We start from the raw sequence: 10,745 nt of genomic DNA, 5'->3' as shown, positions 1-10,745 counted from the left end.
ACACACACACACACACACAGACACGAATACTTCCGTCTGGCTGAACACTCAACTCCAGCTCACACAAACGCACACACACGAGCTCCAGCCAGTTGTTGATAATACCGCCTCGTCTGTCTCCGAGCTCATGTGACGCGACAAAAATCGCGACGGTATCGTGTCGGTGGAGTGATGGCGCAAAGACGTGTGTGTGTGTGTGTGTGTGTGTGTGTGTGTGTGTGTGTGTGTGAGTGTGAGAGTGAGTGAGAACAAATACACTGTCTGGTATTGTGTACATGACTTCACAGGTCACGGTAGCCGCATGAGAAGAAACCCAAAACGTCTCATTCAGTTGTTTTAACTGTTTTTTCCTCCTCGGAGCTGTTTCCTTCATGTAATCATCCGAAATTGATCGTTGGCGCTGCTGTATAATTAATCACGAAAAAGTTCATTATGTTTATGCTACCAGCTCAGGTTTCTCCATCTAATCTTCTCTGCATCAACATGAGAAGGTTTTTTTCTTGGAGAAACAGCTTGATACCCCAATTTTCTTTTTAAGTTATTTGGCAATCCATTAAAAGAAGAAGAAGAAAAAAAAACACATCCTTTGAGAAGCACTACAAGCTAGACTCTCTGGCCAGAGAAAGGAAAACGTTCATAACATTTCCAATTTCACCATTCGTTTTTTTAACCATCTCTTCTCGAGCAGCTCACTGAGTTCTGACTGAATGCATCCGGAAAAATGTTGTGCTACTCAAACGGCAGATCAAAGTGCCTCCGCGGGAACCCTCGGAGGAATGCCGCGGGTTTATTTTTAAACCCCAGTTGGCACGCCGTGATAAGTTGATCAAAGAAGTAATTTGCCAAAACACGATGTGTTCTTCTGTGCTGCAGAAGTCCTGCGTGAGAGTTAATCTCACTCAGTCACTGAACACAGAACAGCTCTTTCAGAGATGTTGCCGCTCAGGTTTTCAGGACGGCAGCAATCCCGTTCATCTCCATCGGGGGTTTCATGGCTTGTGCAAATTGTTTTGCGAGATTATATGCACTTTAATACAGCTTTGATGATTTTTTTCAGATCTTTCAGGGCGTATCAGTCATACTGCTGACATGTTCAGCCCCTATAAATAGTAGAAATAGGCAGCATGTATGAATATGAGAGTTAATGCCAGATACCAATGCTAAAACAATGCTGTTTATTGCCTTAGTTAAAGAAATGTGCAAGTTATGACTGCCCTGGCTGTGTATATCTTATCCGCAGTGGTGTATAGTAATGAAGTAGAAATACTTCGTTACTGTACTTAAGTCGTTTTTTGGATATCTTTACTTTACTATTTATATTTATGTTGACTTTTACTTTTACTTCACTACATTTTGCAAAGAAAACTGATACTTTTACTCCGATACATTTCCCCTGAAACCTTCGTTACTCGCTACAAAATCAAATCTATCTTCAGAAACAAAATGAATCATGAGACCAGCGTCGGGGACTGTGGTGGAACACAGACTGCAAGCAAGCAGGTTTGGTGAATCAGTGGTCCAAGCTTACAAGTTAAATCATTGGTTAATCACGTTAATGCGCAAAACAAGTGCTCTCAAAGCCGCGGCGTTTTGATTCCCAGTGATGCCCAGGATGCTATATGCTATAGCTAGCGGGCGACTACATGAGTATAATTCCACTCTACGATGACTGATTTCAGCTGTGCGCAAGCTGTGTGAAGCTGCACACACCTCTACCTGCCTCAGCGGCCTGTGAAAGGCTAGTTAGCATCGCAGGACTAGTCTTCAGCCCAAGAAGAGCGAGACTGAATTCTCGCAATTTTGAAAACCAACTTCTTTTGAAGATGAACAGGACATTTTTCAGTTTCAAGTAATGACTGGGTTGTTACTTTCGGTGCTGCTTTAGTATTTAGTATAGTAGGAGTTTACAAGGCAGGTGTCCTTTCTCACAACACTGACCTGATGCATCAAGTGGATATTTGTTGCTGAACACAACATTATGCATTTGCCCTCTACATCCTCTAGTCGGAATTGAGCATACTTAGAAATGCACTGTTACAACTCCTTCATAGCGTCATATTGCTTTTCGGAGAATTATGATGATAAGTTCATAGTAGATGCAAAAGTATACTTATGTACAATATATTATGTTGAACATTGTTGCTCCTGGATGGATCACAGCCAACCCAATTATGTTCAACACAGCTCCATGTCCTTGGTCATGGTGGCCACAGCACTTAAAAGAATAAACTTCATAATTCTCAAAATACTGACCCTTTGCTTTTTTATTAACAGCATTTACTTGTACTTTTACTTTCAATACTTAAGTATCAAAAGTAATTTTCTGATATTAAATGTACTTAAGTACAGTAAATATCAGATATTTTAAGACTTTTACTCAAGTAGTATTCTAATAGGTGACTTTTACTTTTACTGGAGTCATTTTCCAGTAAGGTATCTTTACTTTTACTCAAGTATGGCTTTTGGGTACTTTATACACTACTGATTATCTGTAGGTCATATTTAGATACATTTGATCATCTTCAGTAATACGCCGTCTGGCCCATGGGGGGAGCTACATTATTTGTTTTGACACGTGCCCATGCAGCAGCTCAGATACCAATAACTGTGATTTTTTTATTTATTTATTTATTTTTTTTACAAAGAGCTGTGTAAATGGTGTACCATCTCGTTTTCGTACATTGACTGAGGCACACATGCTACAGTCATAGGTGGAAAGGAAGTGGAACGTGTGGGGGTGGGGCTACATCATTCATGAAGGGAGACATGTTTGCTGTCTTAGCGATGGCTATCATGAATAAAACACAGCTCTCTTTCCACCAGGACTCGCTCCACTCCCCTCATTCTCCTTGCCTTTTTGCTTCTTTGGGATAACCCACTCGCCAGATCTCACAGCATTGGAGCTCTCCAGAAGACTAAGTCCCCAGCATTTGGCTGACGGCTGCACGGTTCCCACACTGATTAGGAGCCGTCCACAAACTGCAGCATGGAGACGTTGACTAAGTAGTTAAGAAGCCCTTGAAACGACCGGAAAGAAAGCTGCTGGAGATGGGTATGCTGCGATACCGTTTTTACTCAGTTTCACGGAGGACATTTAAGCAGTTTTTTTTTGTCGGGCAGCATTCACTTACTGCTCAAATGTTTTTAAATAAAGTTCACCCTTGTTTGCATAGCTTCATTTAACCACAAAGCCTAAGTAGTGATTTAATAATTCAGTTTAGAAAAGACTGGAGAGAGAGAGGGACACCCTTTTCACATTGATGCCGATACCCTGAAAACCTTCCTCCTCTGAGCTTTTTCATTTGACTCGCATGAAACATTTACTATGAATCTCATTTAAGACTATAAACGATATATATTTTCCAGTTACATCGTGAACGTCGTCCTCGATTCCTGAATCATTTTGAGGTGTGTGTGTGTGTGTGTGTGGTGCGGTACGCTCTTGTGTTGTGATTGACGCTTCGCTAAGTCCCGCCTCTTGAACGCAGACTTGCCAGTCATAGCATCAACCAGCTGTGACCAGGGTCCAACAACCACGGACATAAAACAGTAGAGGTGTTCTAATGAATGAATCACAGACTGTGTATAAGAAGTGGACGCAGTCGGCGTGACGTCACCCGTTGGTTTGTGGACTGATGTTATGAAGCCTCAAATTCGGCAGTTTGACCAGTGAACAGAAGTGCCCATATTAGGACTGTGGGCAAGTGACATAAAGACGCCGTATACAGCTCTGGTAGTGGTAGCGACCTGTCAACGGGGGAGGAGCTTAAGGGTCAATTCAGTAGAGCAGCGGTTCCCAAACTTTTTAGGCCATGCACCCCCTTCTACATCCCAACCGGGTTCACGCACCCCCAATCCCCCACACGCCCTGTGAAAACGCCCTGAAACACTGCAACAAAGTTTCAATACATTTCAGTTACACAAGGCGTCACTTTGAAAGAGCAATAAGGATGGCGAGGACACACGCACAGGCTCAGAGGCAGATTGCATCACATTTAATTCACAATTAACCACACATAGCGGTTACATTAATCTGAATCGAATTACAATAAAGTTACTCTCTCCCATCATACATTCCACCATCTCTTTGGCAGCTGGCAAGCACACGTCTTCGGCGATTGTGTGAGGTAGCCCCTTTCTTGCTATTCTGTGACCAGATATGAAGCCCGTAGTGTGTTTTTTGTAGACCCAACACATGAATGAGACTGCAGTTGTTTTGGGCTGTTTTGTAACTCCTCCAATTTCGATATAAAAAAAATGTAAGGGGCTTTTGACTTGCACTGGCATTCTTGGTGTTCAGGTGGCGACGTAAATAAGAGGGCGACAGACAGCTGTTAGCCAGAACCTCACTGCACACCATGCACTGTGGCTTTGGACAATCTGCATTGCCAATCCAAGTGAAGCCCAGACCAGATCATTTTCATCATGTTTCCTCTTTTTTCACCTTGACTCCACGATGGGCCTATGTGCTCCCGATTTGTCTGTGCTATCCCTTCCTCCTTTTCGGTCTCCTCCGTCTCATCTTTCTCTGACTCCTGCTCGATTCTCTCTCTCTCTCTCTCTCTCTCTCTCTCTCTCTCTCTCTCTCTCTCTCTCTCTCTCTCTCTCTCTCCTCCTTTATGACTGATAGCTTCAGATGTCCCACCTGACAGTTTCCTAGATTTCAGCCAGTTTAGCATATTTGCATGAATGTTGCTGAATGAATGAAGTTAGCTGTTAGCTGACGTTAGCTGCACAAGCTAGGCTAGCTAGTGTAAAAGACTGGTGGCAGGAGCAGAAGTGCATTTATTTATTAAATTCTAAGTTTTTTTTTTTAATTGAAATGTTACAAAGGGTATTTTTATAATTCATGTTTTTGTGAAAAATCCCACTTAAATTTTTTAAAATTATATTTAATATCAATTATTACACCATTAGTCCACCATTACATTTTTCCTCCCACGCACCCCTCTTTGGGAATCCCTGCAGTAGACAATTAGGCTACAGAGGCTGTTCACATGGAAAACAATCACACTCCTGATTGTGTCTGCATGTGTGTGTGTGTACATGCTGCACACTCAACCATTCATCTGTGTGTGTGTGTGTGTGTGTGTGTGTGTGTGTGTGTGTGTGTGTGTCCTAAATAGCCCCAGCCTTAGCGCTCTTGTTCTCATGGTGCCGGTCCGAGACGTCTTCAGCCTGCCTTTGTTTCAGCGCTGTGTCGTCGGGCAGGCCTCTCGCTAAAGGCTGAGATGTTAGCAGGCTGTGGTCTCTGCATTATTGATGCAGACGGTGACCGGGCTCTGCGGAGCCATAGGGTAACAACTTTTTAAAAAAAATCTGAAGGTGGAGTGAACTCCGGCTGAACTCGCAGGGAATCCAGCAGCAGACGGTCGCAGTACAGTGCTGAGGTTTGTTAAAAGCAGGAGCTGAGAGACGACCTGATTCTGGTGACACCACGAGTTTTACCGGTGCATTCTAATGAGCCCGGGGTCCCAGGGTGAGACTCAGTGATTAAATCTGGCTCATGGGCCGGAAAAGTTGAACACATTTAGATGGGGCTGAACTGCACTTGGTCTTTTTGAAGTGGATACAAGGACTGTATGATAATGAATTCTGTAATGTGATATAATACATATGTTTAATTCACTCATCATTTACATGCTCTTTTACAGCACAGCAGACTATGAATCTCATTGAAAACTATACAATTCAGAAGTGGAAATGTCACTGACTTTTACCACAGACTGTATATAACAAGTGGACGTAGTCACGGTGATGTCACACATTGGTTTGTGGACTGATGTTTTGAAGGCTCAAGTTCAGCGATTTTGCCATCTTGGATTACGGCTGTCGCCATGTTGGTTTTTTTCCGCAACCAATGAACAGAAGTGACCATATTTAGAATGAGGAGTGATGTAGAGGCGCAGTATACGTCTCTGGTAGCAGCAGCGACCTGTCAATCACAGTAAGCCCGCCCTAAAGCATACTCTGCTTTATGGTCTTTATGGAAGCCACCGATACCCCCCAGATATGAGTTTGTCTTACAAGGAGGATGTATTGGGACATTTCCTGATATTATGTATCCTTCCAGACCTCGTGACACTCAGATGACCTGGCTGACTTCATACTTCATCCTCGTGAGCAGGCGGAGAATGTGAAGAAAACCACCGTTTTACCGTAAAGAGAGAGATTTGATATCTTTGCAAACAGTAAGCTGCTACTGTCCAAGAACAGGACAAGATAAGACGGCATAGACGCTTCTGCAGGACCCTGTTTTTGCACCACTTCAAAAAATGTGTAACTCACTCTCTCTTTCTGTCTCTCTCACTCTCACACACACACACGCACACACACAGTCTTAACGAGGTTTCTCCTCTGTCCTTTGCACATTTTGCGCCTGTCTTTCATTCGTTCGACTGTGCCGTGAGTCGGGCTGCAGAAACTGCCGCCACAAGGACGTTCCTGAGCTGTTCATCCACGCTGTCTTCTAGTTGTTGGAAAAAACTAGAAGAATGAAATGCTACTTTTTTTTTAGGTCCGTTGGGGCGCTTCGCGTGCACAGATTCCTCTTTGTTCCTCACACCTGCGCCTCATATTGTGACTACGTGCCGTGAGCCTGACCGTGACGGCAGTGACCGGAGAAGAGAATAAGTGGAGCTGCTTCGCTGTCAAGGATTTTCTGCAGAATGTCGTCAGCGTGCTAGTTTGGTGACTTACTGATGTTTTGTTTGTTTAAGGTTGCATGTTGACCATGACACAATGTAACATTACATCCTGAAGAAGGGACGAATAAAAATATACTCGGTACGTCTGTCTTCATCTAATGTCATTGAACTGTGCGGGTTTTCCTTCTCTTACAATCGTCCGCTTTGTGCGACTTATTCCAGGAGGAAAGCTTTTCTTTTTGCCAGAACTTCAACTTTTTCTTTCACAACCAAAACTGTCGCAGAACTCACTTTGCCTTTTGAAGGAAAGTCAAAGAGGTGATTTGGTCGGTCGTGAGTGATTGCCGGTCATTACCAAAGCTGTTCTAACGTATAACCCAACCTTGTTTCCAACTGTGCCGCAACTCCGGCCACAAAATATCCCCAAATCAGTCGGCGGGCCTTGTGTGTTCACTCTGTGCCTCTGGCTGCACTTTATACAAGACCGTTGGATGATTTATGTATTCAGACATTTATTATTTATATATCTAAGCACTTGCGTAGTGTTTAATGCAGGCTCTGAGTTCTCAAATGCAAGGCTTAGAAATGTGACATCGTCTCGGTACACAGATTTTTCATACAAATCATGCAAATCTGATATGGAGATATGTTTTTGTAATTGGAGTTCTGTTTATTTAATTCTTGCTGGCATTAGAAAGTTCTTTGACTTGGAGAAACTTGCAGAACTCTGAAATTGGGACTGCTGATGCCACATAAATGCAAATTAGCAGATGACGTCCCGTTCGCCCTCAGGACAGGAGCAACATTTTTAAATCGTGAAAGAAGAAATCTGCTAGCTGGCATTCTGTAAGGAATCCCACACACCCCTGTTTTTAACAAAGGATGTAACATTGGAAAATGTCTCTTCAGTGATGCTCGTACCGAACTCCGTGGCACAAGAAGCCGAGCGGTTCAACACCATCACAAGCTGCTTCCTTGAGTCTGCTGCAGGCCGTTTGACTTTTCCTCCTGTCAATCTCCTTCTGTTCGCTCACGAAGCCCTCCATAACCACACACACCCACCCTCTCCACTGCTGAGCTCCTTCTCCCAGCCTCCACGCTTCGTGACACCCGCCTCTTGTCCACCATCCAGGCTCGAGCACCGGACCGGCGGTGAGGTTTCCATGACCAGCCCTCCCTCTGGACCACACTCCCCTGAAAACATCCAGCCTCGCTATGTCTCCTAAAGCTCACCTATTCAGAGCTGCTTTACTGTAAGTGTTTGATTCCATGTCCGTGTCTACACTATCAGCGCTTTTATTGTGTTCTGGTTTTTTTTCTATTTATGGACCTAATTACGCTTTGAAGTCTTGTGTTTGGCATTTTGGCCGTCGCCATCTTGTTTATTTTTTGCAACCAGAAGTGACATGAGAGGGCGGAGCTAAGTACAAATGAACACTGAATAAGACAATTTTAGGCGACCAAAATGTTACAATTAACTTTTATGAAGTGAAAACGCACTGTGAAAGGGTTCAAGTTCCAAGACGAAAACATGGACAACTCCCAGACCGGACAACGCCTTGGCAGCGACCTGTCAATCAGTAGGTAGCCCCGCCCTAAAGCATACCCTGCTTTATGGTCTGTTTACACTAAATGGACCATAATTTACTAAATGAACATCAAGGTGTATTGAAGAAGACTTGAAACCAGATATTGAGACCATAAACTCATGTTTACAATGTTTACTGAGGTAATAAATCAAGAGAGAATTAGTCATTTTCTCATAGACTTCTATACAACCAGAGGAGTCGCCCCCTGCTGGACATTAGAGAGAATGCAGAATTAGACAATTGCGGCTTACAAACATTACGGCAGCATCCTTGCAGACACACCTCTGCACACTACTGAGTGCACTTTTCTATTTTTGGGATGTTATTTTAACAGCTTAATTATTTTTAGTATATGGAGTCTGACATTAAAGCTAACCATCAAAGCTAAGCTCATGCTCAGCCTGAGCAGAGGTCTAACGAGCCACAGCTGAAAACACCTCTATGGTTGTGCCGCTCTCTTTGTGCTTCTTGCTCCGATGTTGTCATGATGTTGCAGTGTCGGCCATACATGCTACCAATTAATAAAATCCAACTTATCATAATGAGCGTCTACATTACAGTTCAACTGATTGGTTACACTATATTTCCATCAGCTCATTTCAAATCACAGACTAGTTCTGGCAGTGAATAATTGAGAACATTTAATGAATACTAAAATTACTAAATTGAAAGTACTTTTTTTTTCTAAGGACTTTGCCTGCGAAATTAAATGAACACCAACAATAGCGTGAAGATTAGCAGCGCTAGCTGTTCTGACTCTATTGCCCACAGACTTCATGTTGCTCCGGAGGCAGATGCGTTACTAGGCAGCTGTACTAACTGAAGACTGCGTGTTTGTCTGCTCGCGGTGTGTAAATGATCAGTCGGTGTGGGTTAGTGCAGGCCGACGGAGGCTCAGGTAGGAAGGTGTGTGTTCATGTGAGATAACACGGAGGTCAGCCGGGGTTATGGGTTGGTGTGTGTGTGTGTGTGTGTGTGTCGGTGTGGAGGAGGCACAGCCTCCCAGTCACTGCCAAGACCTTCAAGGAAGTTTCCCTGCCTCTGAATCCGCAGCTTTAATTGCCGTGAGCCAAGGGACGGCAACTAACTCACCCCCTTTCTTCTAGTCCCTCACCCTGTCTGTTACTCTCCTTCTCTTCATGTCCCTCTTTTCCTTTCTTGCCCTATCAAAGAGTCCGGGGTGTGTTTTCATCCTTAACTTGGGGGTGGTGGTGGGGATGCTGCGCTGAGCAGCACTCTGAAGTCATTACGACGGCGTATTGGAGGAGATTCACATTTCCAGGCAGGCTTTTGTGTTGTTGGCTGAATTGTTCTTTTGCCTCATCATCAGCCAGTGCACTCATCGAAGTCCTTAAAGTGGTCGACTTCCTGAGTTTGAAGTTGCTGAGTCACTTCTGTACAGTTTGTGTGGACACACTTTCACTGTGCTTTTTTTGGGGTTGCAGCCGTTTAAGGCAATTATAATGTCCTTGTTAACTTAAAAAGCAAGAAATAATGGGACAGATGATAATGTTATGTGAACAGGGTCACTCATAGTGACGATTCCACAGATAGTCATCACCAGACTGCAGTGTCCCTCAGCTCTACGGGCTGTTTCAGCATCTTTTTGCTCATTTTGTTTTTACAGACCACAACAGTGATGTTTGGGTTTAGTCCCACTGGTCTCATCGGCGTCGTTTCCAGCATCAGCCGGCAGCTGTTTTCATCAAAAAACGTTCTAGAATCCCTCTGTGTGCTGCCTGTCTGGGACCAGACTGCAGACAGACAAAGTTAGCTGTTGAACACAGTGGAACATTTAGTAGATAAAGATCCAGATGTTTTTCTCAGGAGGTGTTGGAGAGATGAGAAGATCAAAATCCATCACGTCCATGCTTTAAGTACAGAGCTCTACTCTGAGGTGTTTAGCCTAGCTTAACATACAGATTTAGGGTAGGAGGACAGTTTGGTTCTGTTCAAATAAAAATAATCTCTCCCCCTCAATGGGTGGCTCTGCTGTATGTTTTTGGAGAATGCTACAACCCAAGCAACCTCGAGATGACACTAGATGTCCGTCACTTTTTCACCAAGAATCAGTTACACCACGTTACTTCCTCTAAAAACTACAAATTGTTGTTTCTACATTTCTATTAGACCACAAGCTAAACACTTTAGATATGACTTGATTTTATCAATGAGATTTAGAGTTGTATTATTCTTTTCCACTTTGGATAACCATGACTCTTAACTCTGTACCTAATGCACAGACATAAGATTGACATCAATCTTCTCATCTCACTCTTGGAAAGAAAGGAAATAAATGAAGCATTTAAAGTATTCTGTAATGAGCTCACGTGTACGTATTCATTCTTGTTCATATGCGGAGGATTGAATGAAAGCTCTCTCTCCCTCCAGCAGTGACTCACTCACTGAAAATAATGGTGCAAACCTTCTACAGTGCTCATCTATAGAGCCATCTATTCTTTAGAGAGAGAGAGAGAGAGAGAGAGAGAGAGAGAGAGAGAGAGAGAGA

At 43.5% G+C, this 10,745-nt stretch overlaps 1 protein-coding gene across 2 annotated transcripts in view; it reads left to right on the top strand.

Moving 5' to 3' along the window:
- ldlrad4b (low density lipoprotein receptor class A domain containing 4b) overlaps positions 1–10,745 on the top strand; it is a 237,284-nt gene that overhangs the window by 2,761 nt on the left and 223,778 nt on the right. Inside the window, exon 1 of one of the 2 annotated variants that reach the window (XM_031868554.1) lies at positions 5,912–7,900. The exons of the other annotated variant lie outside the window; for it this stretch is intronic. The gene's annotated coding sequence lies outside the window, so the exon portion shown is untranslated. Of the gene's footprint in view, positions 1–5,911; positions 7,901–10,745 lie in introns of those variants that run through there. 2 annotated transcript variants of the gene reach the window in all.

This window comes from Anarrhichthys ocellatus, unplaced genomic scaffold, assembly GCF_004355925.1.
Source record: "Anarrhichthys ocellatus isolate YVR2014 unplaced genomic scaffold, GSC_Weel_1.0 scaffold43, whole genome shotgun sequence".
Classification (NCBI taxonomy): domain Eukaryota; kingdom Metazoa; phylum Chordata; class Actinopteri; order Perciformes; family Anarhichadidae; genus Anarrhichthys; species Anarrhichthys ocellatus.
This window is presented reverse-complemented; position numbering and strand designations above follow the sequence as displayed.